Raw genomic sequence first — 12,289 nt, forward strand, 5'->3', positions numbered from 1 at the left:
GCTACACAAATGATTTATAAGGATGATAAAAGATGGGATCAACGAAAACAGTTGGACATAGCTACAAAAAGGAAACCTTAACAGAAAAACTGAATCTCTAATAACAGCCACACAAGGTAACAAAATAAGAACCAACCACATCAAAGCAAAGGGCAACAAGATGCAAGAAAACAGCAAATACAGACTCTGTGGACAAAGAGACGATTAAACCGTTGTTTATTGGAATAAACCACATAAGTGAATGCAGCAAACTAACCCAAAAAGAATATAAAAATAAACATGATCAAGTGGGAAAGCAGTACACTGGACAACAGCATCTTGAACACTGACAAATGGTACAAACACAAACCAGCAGCAGTACTTAAAAATGAAAGTCACAAAATTCTATGGGACATGGATATGCAAATGGATAAACCCATTCAAAGAAGAGGCTCAGATAGAATAGTTAACATGAAAGAAACGCTCTGCCAGATTGTAGACTTTGCCTTCCAGCAGACTACAAAGTGAAGAGCACAGAGACAGATAAACAAAGCAAATACACGAAACTGGCCTGGGATATGGAAAATGAAGAAAATCAAGATAATACCACAAATAGTGGGAGCAGTAGGAATAATACCGAAAAACTTTGAAAAGAGAACAGGAGAGATTGGAATCAGAGGGATGGCTGAGAAAATACAACATATAATATTAATGAAAACGGCTGAAATATTAAGGCAAACCCTTGAATGCAGAGACTAACACACATGAGCTACAGGCACAAGCCAAACTGCTACAGATGTAAAACAAAGGAACATCACATGGAATCATGAAAACTGAAACTGTATAATTTTAACCCCTGTGTGGTCCTGCCCCCCCCCCGTATGTCGCCATAAACTAGTGCCACACTAAATAAGTGAAGGAAAGGTCAAGGAGGATGGAAAGACTGAGGAGAGAGAGCACTAGCCAGACCTCTGCTGGATGAGTACAAAGAGGACTGGGACTTTGAGGAGGTTTATTGCCATCCAAGTTCCAGTGAAGACGAATGTTGTGTTGTCACTCAGACTCCAGAGAACACCACAAGTTGTTCTCAAAGAGAAACCTGATGATGGCCTGTGTGACTACTCTTAGTGAGTAAATAATAATAATAATAATAATAATAATAATAATAATAATAACAATAACAACTCGGAATTAAGAAGATTGAGACTATACAACAGATAGTAATGCTGAAAACAGCTAAAAGAAAACTCTCAAATGCAGAAAGTAATCCACATGAGCTCCAAATGCTAACCGGTCATATTGAAAATGCAACAGAAGTCAAACAATGACAGAGGAACATCACATAGAACCAACAAAGCTGAAACAACAAAATTGTAAGTTAACTAAGCCCCCCGCCCACACACACACACACCTAAAAAAAACTTGCAGTGTCAGCATCAACTGGCATCACATCAAATAGTTGTGAAGATTCAAGAAGGGTGAAAAGACCGAGGAGAGAAAGCACTAACTAGACCTCCATTGGATGCGTGTGAAGAGAACTGGGATCTTGGGGAGGCTTGTTGCCAGCCAAATTCCAATGAAGACCAACGGTCATTGCCAGCGATAAATCAATGGCAAGCGGCTGTTGTGATAATACAAATTAATTTGCTAAGGTTATCAAAAGAGCTTAAGAATACTAGAAATCTGAGGAGACTTGTTGCCACTCAGACTATAGGGAATACCACTGGTTGTTGTCAGTGAGTAATCTCTGATTATGACCTGTGTGAGAACTCCAAGTGAGTACAAATAATAACAATAATAGTAACAATAATAAACAAGGTCATCCAGAAGATAATTCCAAAAGTAATGCCTCCTATATCTTATTCTGATCGAATGGATCAGATGGGATTGCAAATTGCATTGTTATGATAACTGTATTTATGCATTCATGACCTGAAAGATTCATCTCTCTGTTGCAGATATTATTGACAGTGTGAGAGTAAAAAAGCAACCCTTGTTATGAACGTGCGCTAGAAACAGACATGCATCATTGAATTCCTGGCAAAAATGCATTGACAATGATGGTGAATATGTAGAAAAATAAATTCCAGAACACAAGTTGCTCGTTTTAATAAAACCATTTTCGTCTTCGTAGCTCTTCAACTTTTTGAATTAAAAAAAAAAAGGCTTTACTTTCTGAACGACTCGCATAATAAAAAAACTTTCAGATACTAATTCTTTTTGTACATTTTTATACTAATAGGATCATAATTTTAATTTTCTATGTAAAAGAATGTTATCTATATGATAATAGGCTTATACATACCTGTACCTACATTATCACCTTTAACACCTATTTTAAAAATGAGATTGTCTTATCACCAAAAATGAAAAAAGCTAAGTAACTGAAAATTAATGGTGTGGTTATGGTAAAAAAAATAAATTCTGTTATTACTTATTTTAAAATGAATTCGTCAATTTAACCATTTAAAAAAAAAATTCTTTTTACTTCAATGAACGTTTAGGTACTTATGCAAGAATAAGAACTGTGTTATCATCGGAATTTTCTGGTCAGTTCACATAAAACGCCAGAACATGCCAAAAAGGTTTTGTGATTTTTTAAAATGCTGGCCAATTTTTCCAATGAAATATATATTCTTTTTGTTATTACAAAGATAATTCAATTAAAAATTAATTGAAAAAATGAAAACAATAATCTTTTTGCTGTTACGAAGAATATACAATGTATAATTATCAAACAATCTTTACAAAACTTACAAGAATATACAATGTATAATTATTATCAATTTTTACAAAACTTTAAGAAAATTAAAATTTTAATCAAGAAAAAAAAAACACTCTTGTAATGGTAAGTTTCATAAATAAACAATCATTTTTTTGGATAACAAACAAACAAAAACAATTTTTTATTATTTTTTATATTATTTTTTTATGAATTTGGTCTTGGTATTTGGTTAAATATTTTTAATCTGCATAAGTATTCAATTTTAACTTGTTTGAATTTTAAATATATACATTTAAAAAGTGACATTCATTAGATTTATTAAATAAATCTAATATTTAGCTGACAATGACATTATTATTATATAGATTTAACTAACAATGAAAATTATTTTTACAGAAGAAGAAAGAGTATTTCTTTCTTTTCATTAAGTTAACCATGATAGACATGCATTATTGAGAGAGAAATCTTTAAGAGTAAATTATATCAATAAATAAAGAGAGCAACGTTGGAATTTACACAATGTCTCAGTAGTTTCAAAGTAATCTTTCTTGTGTTCAATTAAACAAAGAAGTTCAATAACAGGTTAAAGTTGTTAGAAAGATAAGAGAAAGGTTTAAATATATTGTTAAAATAAATTTTCATAAACGATTCTTAAGAAAGGCACATTCTTAACAAGTTCATATCTTGTCACATCTGGTGCCTCAACTACTAGTCCCTCTCTATTAGACAGGGTCCAAAAATGAGTCCTCCAATCTAATAGGTCACGCATTGCCAACCAACTCCAATCCCTGTCCCATCACCATAATGCTGTATCGATTGTGTTTGTTTGACAAGTATTTTACAAACTCATAACATCTTCAACGTTAATAACTCATAACATCTTCAACGTTAATAACTCATAACATCTTCAACGTTAATATCCTCCCACTAACCTGACAAGTAACAAAAATCTACTGCTTCATCATAGAGGTCTCCAAAATGCCAGAAAACCTATTCTAATAGTTTCTTCCCTCAAATTGCTAGATTTTAAAATCCCCTCCTGTTTCCTGTTACTTTGCTTAATCATATCAACATGTAGAAATTGAAATGTAATACGAACAGACATAGCTCTGTTCAACTCCCTACTTACTGTATCCTTGCTAATTCTCAGTGGCAATATACCTTATTTGGACTGATTATGAGTAAAAAGAAAAAAATCTTACAAAATATTTGCTAGTGTATGATGTTTACTGCTGAGTAATCAACTTAGTCTAAGATAAATCAATAAACTCATCTTTAGACAGTCAGACCAGGGCTGCATTTTTTTGCTTATGGACCCTAAGCCAAACTTTATCAAATCTCTCCCTCTTTTATGAGACACTGCAATCATTCTTATGGGATAACATAGTTTAAGCTATCTTCTTTTTTTTTTTTTTTTGCATTTTCACCCCAAACAAGGCATGGTGCCATTTTGATGTAGGGGCTATTATCTGGGACATGATTGCAGGGATACTATGTAGGAAGTTGAGCAGCAATATGTCTGTTTACATAACATTTGAACTTCTGGATGTCAGTACAGTTGGAGAAGCAGGAACCTGGAAGGGAATTTCAAAGTCTAGCAGTTCTGAGGAAGAAACTGTTAGAGTAGAAGGTTTTCTAGCATCTGGGGATCTCTACTGTGTAAGGGTGGGATTTTGCTGCTTGTCGGGTTTATCGGGCATATTTACATTGAGGAGTACAAAGGCTTGTAGTTCGCCTGAGCATATACCATTAAAATACTTGTAAAACTGGCATGCAACATATCGTCAATGGCTGAAGTCTAGCTGACAGTTCAGGACCTATTAGGTTGGCGACTCTTTTTTTAACCATGTCCAGGAGTGAGAGACTAGTAGCAGATGCACCAGCCCAAATGTGGCAACAATACTCCATACATGGACGAATAGTAGCTTTGTAGAGGTACAGGATACTTTCAGGCATAAGTAACTTCCTAACATGTAATTATTAAAAGAAACTAGCTTTGTCTTGACAGCATTGAATGTTACCGTCCATTTTTGTTCCCATTTCACTACAGACTACAGTCTTCCTCTAGGGTTTCTGCCTATTGTCTTAGATATGTGTTCATTCATTTTCCCCTCGTGCCTACTATAGAGTGTGGTGTCGTAGCAAATATCTCCATTTCAGAGATTATTTTATCAGGGAGGTTATTTATGAATATCAAGAATAATAAAAGTCCAAGGATTGATCCCTGAGATACACTGCATTTATATCATACTGGGGGGGGGGAACCCGGTGATGCCTGGGTGTTTTGGGTGTGTGTGGTTTTGGGTAAACGGGGGGGGGGGGGGGGGTTTAAAATAAAAAAAAAGTTTTGGTATGTGAGTATGAGGATCGAACCTGAACCCTTGAGGCAAAATTGGAAATTAAAGTGTGGGAGAGAAAAAAAAATTTTAAAAAAACGTGGGACGTTAACCACTGGGCCACCGCGACATACACTGGAAAATGTTTGAATTTCTTTATTTAAGTATTGACAGGTGGCCGCAATAAAAGTTAACTCTGCTGCTTCTATTTGACCTAATTAATGAGGTCAAATAGAAGTCATGCAGTTAACTTGGGTTTGTTTACCCAACTTTGACTGGTTTTTTCCCCAACAGATGTTGGGGAGGGGGAAACCAGCTCCCCATTGTCCAGATTGAATAGCAATTGTCTGATATAAGAGGAGTTTGGCCCCACATTGATCAAAGCTGATTGCTTCTAGATGTTTCCCGGCGCGATGCCGAGAACAGTTCCGTTTGAATTTAGTTTCACTTTATTTATACTAAAAAGCAGAACAAACAGGGGACAGAGCGAAATAGCGCGAATCTCATAAAAGTCGACGTAAATAAATGTAGAGGCGACCCATGTTCCCAAATCGTAAATATTATCATCTAGGGGCTATATAAACAGTTGTAAGCGATCGGGAGCGTGTGCGAAAGAAGCCTTTGCGAGACATACACGAAATGGTCACACACATTTTGCCTTTTATATATATAGATTGTTTTGATGCATTGATGCATATCCTTCAAGGACAACATGGATTCTTTTCTTATTTAAGAAGGATTTAATTGTTAAGTATTTGTCAAGTAATACCGTATGATCTGATTTTCCTGAGAAAACCCTTGTGCCATACTCTGTCAAAAGCTTTACTATCCTACCTTTCCTGCTTTATCCAGTGTATGGTAAATCTGTTCAGAGATTACAGTTAGGTTATCTACAGTAGAACGGGGTTGCTTAAATCCATATTGTTGGTCGGACAGAAGTTTAGCTACTGTAAGGTGGTGGACTAGAGCTTGATTAATTATGGGCTCAAATATATTGGTGAAAAGAGGGAGGAGGCTAATGGGGCAATAATTTAATGGGTCAGTTATTTTGCCAGAATTCTTGTAAACTGGTACCACAGAAACATTTTTCCAGCAATCAGGAAAGCAAGATTTGTTAAGGCATTTGTTGAAAAGTTTGGAGAGAACTGAGCAATCTCAGCAGAGCATTTTCTTAATAGTTCAGCTGGGATAAAATCAGATCTACATGCTTTTGAGGTGTCTAGGTTTTTTATATCATGCACTTGAGAAGGCATGATTTTCAGATCATTTAATGTGGTTTCTGTCCACAAAGGAAAACCAGGGAGGGAGTGGTTTGCTAGGTCCAATGTGGAGTTTGAGGCAAACCGACTGGAAAACATGTTAGTCTTCTCAGTTACCGTGCAAGCAACCTCATGAATGTTGGATAGTAGGGGAATTGTTGATTGCCCATTATTTACTACACTGTTGTAGATTTTCCAGAAATCATGAGTTCCTAATTTCAGTGCTTCAATGCATTTTCTGGTGGTTTCGGTGTATTTTCTCTTAGCTGTCGCTATTTCTTTTTTGCAATTACTTCTAGCTTCTATAAACTTTTGTCTGTTTGTACTCTACTCTTTGTATGTCGGATAAATCTGCAGTATGCATGTTGCCTTTGAGCAATGGCAGCTGCACAAGTAGAAGTAAACCATCGGTGAGAGTGGGGTTTGCTATAGAACTTCCGTGTGGGAACATATGCTTTAATTGCCACTTTGAACTATTCAGTGGTTTCATTTGCATACTGTTCTGCAGGATATTTCCACATGAGAATCCCTCCAGAAAGTAACTCACTCCTGACACAATTCTTTACCTGTACAAGAGACAAATATGTCCTAAGATGAAGTACTGTTGCCACATCTGGGAAGGAGCTCCTAAGATTACTCTTTCCTGTTTTGACAAGATATAAAACCAGCTTCAAAATCTATTGGGCGAGGATCTTTTCTCTTTTTTACTTCCTTTTTCTTACAGAAGAGATGTTGTATGTCTATCTCGGCTCTATCATTATTTTCATGACAAGTGCTTGGCCGAGATCCCATATATGACCACCCCTTAAAACGTTCACAACAAATACTCGACTAGTTACAACTGTTAACAATTTCCTTTACTTTCTATCTGTGACTAGAAATAAATGAAAATTCTATAAGCAAAACTTCTTCCTTAAAACTGCCCATCTGTGGAACAATACTGTGGGGCTGCTTCTCAGCTGACTATAACATGATTATTTTCAAGTCTAATATAAATAAATTCTTGTTTAGCTGTCCTCTTAAATAATTAAACAATATCCAAGTTCCACCATTATCACTCATCATAGAGTTGTCTCACTGGCCACCTGACACTCATTAACCTTTACCATTAAGTGGCCTCTGAGCTTTGATAAACGGTGATTAGTAAAAAAAAAAAAAAGATCCAATATGAATAAAAGCAGACATAATATAAGAATGAAGTCAAAAGGAAAATGTCATGTAGATAAAATATAGATAATCTAGAGAGATGAAAGGAAACAATTGTGTACCTTTATTTTCATTGTTTTATTGGATGTATTTTACTATGGATCCTACTGGTTTACTCTTTAGATAATCAGAGAACAACTGAATCCTCCACACATCTCCAGTGAGCCTTTCAGTTATTGATGCTTTTCTAAGTCTATGATGACCCATAATCACTAAAGAGTGATAAGCTAATGGCCTATAAGAAAATCTGACCCTGCACTAACCAAATGCTATTGTTTAGGTGATACAAAAATGCCAACATTGTGAATACCATTTAAGCAGTTCAATACTTTCAGATATTTCGCTCAATATAATCCTCTATCATTTCCTAACCTATCACATTATGCATGCCTTGTTAAATATTGCTTATAGTTATACAATGTACAACTATTGGATTTGCAGCAGCTGATCTCATTTATTTGGCATCCAGTATCAATGACAGACATGCCAGTCAAGATTCCAATCTCGACAATCAGACTGGCAAAAACTGAGCCTTTTCGGTGACTTTTTATCTATAGGGCTGAGGCATTCATCCTGGGTGTCCTAGTAGATCCATCCTCCCACTTTGGCTTTCTTCTTTGGGGTGGAGTAGGTTTATTGCACTGATCATGAAATACCAACGAGGCTGTCCAGGCAAATTTTAATATGCAAGAGTGTTCCTCCTTTGGGAATGCTGACTTGACTCACTGCTTTCCAACCTTGTGTGACATCTTTCTGCAGTTGAAACAAAGTAAATACTGCTAATACTGGATTTACCTATAAGTTAAATAGGTTATAATCGCTTGCTACCTGCATAAAGGTTTTTTTTTAAAACAAGAAGGTCACCACTTACCAAAGTCCAAAAGCCATTTGAGAATAAGGATTAATAAGTGGCTGGTGGCCGGTGAAACAACACCGTAATAATCGATAGTGGTAGAAATTGGGTAGAATTTAATTATTCAAAATCACGGTTCAATAAGAAATTGTTTACATTGGACTTGAAAACAATCATGTAGTCAGCCTGAAAGCAGCCCAACAATACTACAGAGTTCCACAGGCAGGCAATTCTAAGAAATAAATGTTTTTTATGGAATTTGCATTTAGTTTTAGGCACAGATACTGTAATTTTAACAGACAAAATTGTAATTTTCATAATCTAAACTGGATGTGTGCCTTTCACTGAAAAAGTGTGCTTTTCTTTATTCAGAACATTTCTTTATACTTAAAAACGATAAATCACATGAACGTTCTTCAAATGTGTATGTGCGATAGGTGTGGCCAAAATTTCACATTTTTCTAGCCCCAATGAATTAAAACATACCAGAAAGTTCATAAATTTTAGTGAAACATAGTATAATTTTTAGCATACTATCAAAAATAATGATCGCACAAAGTCATTTGTATACATTTCTAAACATGTTGTATGTTTCTTAGTAACAAAAATATTCAATAATAAAATCATTAAATAACTTTGATTAGTCGTGTGTGGCCCTTATGACAACACAAATTGATCCACATAACCCTCAAGGGATCCAGAGTTGGACATGCCTGTTTTATGTAGAGCTGTTAGATTCAATCTGTAATGTCAATGAATCAGATAATGCTGGTACGAAAAGATCTGTACATTTTACACACTATTTCGTTTGTTCATTCTAACGTTTACTTCTCTTGCATCAATGTTTCTTTGTGAGTAATGCTGTTTTAAAGATTTACAGTAAAAAATATTACAAGAATATGATTATTTTATAAAAGATAATCAAAATATAACATTTTTGCTTCTAAAATAATTGATAAGGATAATATTTTCTATGGCGCAAATGAAATAAAAAAATCTTAAAAATTGTTTCCACATTTTAAAACTAAGTGGATTCCACTATTGTTTTTGGTTTACGACTTTACGAGTGTTAACTATTCTGTATTTTACTGTTTAAAAAATGTTACAAATCGTTTCCAAGGTAAAAAAACAGGCTAGCTTCAGTAGATAATTTCATTTTAATGCATTTTATATAAATTATATGCTGTTTTTTTTTTGTTGATGAGTTTCACAAGTATTAATTATACTGTATTTTTAGCAATAAATCAAGTAATTAAAATTAATTAATAATCATATTTAATTATTTAAAAGATTTGTACTCACATTTCATATAGTTTAGAAAATGAGAAGTTGATGGTGAAATTTTGACAACTACTAAAAAGAAATCAACAAAAATCTGTTTTACATTGAAATCTTAACAAGTTGATCATCATCATCATTACCATATTCGATGTAACATCTATTTTACATGCTGGCATGTGTTGTACAGGTTTTAGAAATTGTCTTCCAAACTAACCTATCTCTGGCCAGATCATTATTAAATGTATATAACCTGAAATGTGACATTTTCTTTAAAAAGTTATTTCCATGGTTAAATTTCATTTGTTACAGGCCGAATGCCCTTACAGTGTGGTGATGGAGATAAACCCATTGTGTGTGTGTGTGTGTGTGTGTGTGTGTGTGTGTGTGTGTGTGTGTGTGCGCGCGCGTGTGTACACAAATAACAAGAGAAAAGAAATAATTTTTGCACTTGAATTGAACTTAAGTAATCGTACCTACTTTAATTTTATTCAAACTTTTTTTGTTGAAACAAGGCAATTAATGAAAATCTTATTGAAATCATTTGCACAAGGTCATTCATTGATGGATAGAATGAAAGAAACTTATGAAGATGAAATAAACTATTCTAGAAAAGCCAATAATAATTCTATATTTAACTTCATCAATATTACAGTGTTTAAGTGGTGTGCATTTTTAAGCATGTAAACTTTTGGAACTGCTATACATGATAGACTAAAGAATGCATGATTGGTCTAGTAGATACCATCACATACTATGGAATTATCAAGTTCAAATTATATCTGATGTATTTTGATTATTTACATGATTGAATCAAACAACTTCACATAAAAATATTTTTTTTTAAATGAGATGTGAAGGGAGGTGTGGACTTGAGTAATTTTGTATTTAGGAAAAATATAAACCTGCAATCTCCCCATCAGTTATAGATAAAATAATAATTTATTTGCAATCAATCATTTGCATTAGGCTTGAGAATTCATATTTTAATTATTGCTTCCATTTAGGATGTTACTCTCACAATGTTTCAACTGATATAACCTCTAACCTTTATTAGGTGCAGCTATAAAATCAAAACCAATATTTATCTTAATAAACTTTGATCTTTACATGATTTTCAAATTGCAATCAGTAATATGATGGACAGTAGAATTGGAAATTAGCTGAATTGAGAGTAAAAGAGAGTGACATTTTCCCTAGTGTTTGATTGAGAAAAGTATTAAAATAGTTGGTGTATAACTTACTCAAGAGGTAAATCTCCACTCACTAGACGGATGCACCTCCACTCACTGGACGGATGCACCTCCACTCACTGGACGGATGCACCTTCACTCAACAGATGCACCTCCACTCACTACATGGATGCACCTACACTCACTTAACAGATGCACCTCCACTCACTAGGCGGATGCACTTCCACTCACTTAACAGACACACCTCCACTCACTTAACAGATGCACCTCCACTCACTAGGCGGATGCACTTCCACTCACTTAACAGACACACCTCCACTCACTTAACAGATGCACCTCCACTCACTAGACAAATGCACCCCAACTCATTAGATGGATACACCTCCACTCACTTAATAGATACACCTTCACTCACTACATGGATGCACCTTCACTCACTAGATAGTTGCACCTCCACTCACTAGACAGGTGCACCTCCACTCGCTAGACAGATGGATGTCCATTCAGTTAGCAGATGCACTTCTACTCACTAGACAGATGCACCTCCACTCACTTCACCGATGAACTTTAGTGATTTTTATTAATCATTGAAAATAAGTAAATAATGATGATTCTTTAATAATATAACAAAGCAAAATATTTTATTATATTGCCAATAACATGGTATAACAATAGCAAATAAAAATTGTCTTGTCAGAAGCATACTTGGATTAGTCTATTGAAAGGATATTTAGACCTAAATTTGAAAAACTGATAGGATAATTTTATGTTATATATATAAAGTGAAAGTGTCTGTCTGTCTATGTGTGTGTACATTTCCTTACGCAATAACTCTGTCAATTTTAAGTCTACAGACTTGAAATTTGATATATAGGGTACTGAGATTTGGGAAAATCGATGTCATCGGTTTTCGGCCAGAAATTTGGCGATTAAGGGGTCAAAGTTCAACGATTTGACCTTTGAGAACTATACTAAACTTCTCTGACAATTTTGGGTGTAAACACTTGAAATTTTAGATATAGGTTCCTTGGACATGGATCTAAATTAATAACTTGATTTGAGCCCAAAACACTAAATGTTAAGGGGTCATAATAGGGGTTAAAGTTTTAAAAAATTGACCTCTGCAGTCTCTACCAAATTACTCAAACAATTTCTGGTCTAAACATTTGAAATTTTACATGAAAGGTATTCAGAGATAGGGCAAGCTTTTTAATCGGTTTGGGTCGAGAAGTTTTAGTTACCAATATATAAATGTATGCCTGCCTAAAACTTTCAACAGAGGCAACGGATTTTTACAAGATAAGTATCGTTTTGAAGTTTGACCTTTCAGACGACAAATATTGAAAAATTAGCTGAAAACATTAATACCTTCACCTTTAACTGGGCACTTTTTTATAGCGGGGGTTTCTTTCTTCGCTGATATTTTTGAAAGTCATTCTCTCCTTTGGATTGTCTAGCCT

At 34.6% G+C, this 12,289-nt stretch overlaps 1 protein-coding gene across 2 annotated transcripts in view; it reads right to left on the reverse strand.

The window, feature by feature from the left end:
* Positions 1-12,289, reverse strand: part of LOC145276730 (transcriptional regulator protein Pur-beta-like) — a 135,659-nt gene that overhangs the window by 97,191 nt on the left and 26,179 nt on the right. The gene's annotated exons all lie outside the window — the stretch shown is intronic.

The sequence above is a fragment of the Euprymna scolopes genome, chromosome 5, assembly GCF_053919585.1.
Source record: "Euprymna scolopes isolate OS-2025 chromosome 5, ASM5391958v1, whole genome shotgun sequence".
Taxonomy (NCBI): Eukaryota; Metazoa; Mollusca; class Cephalopoda; order Sepiida; family Sepiolidae; genus Euprymna; species Euprymna scolopes.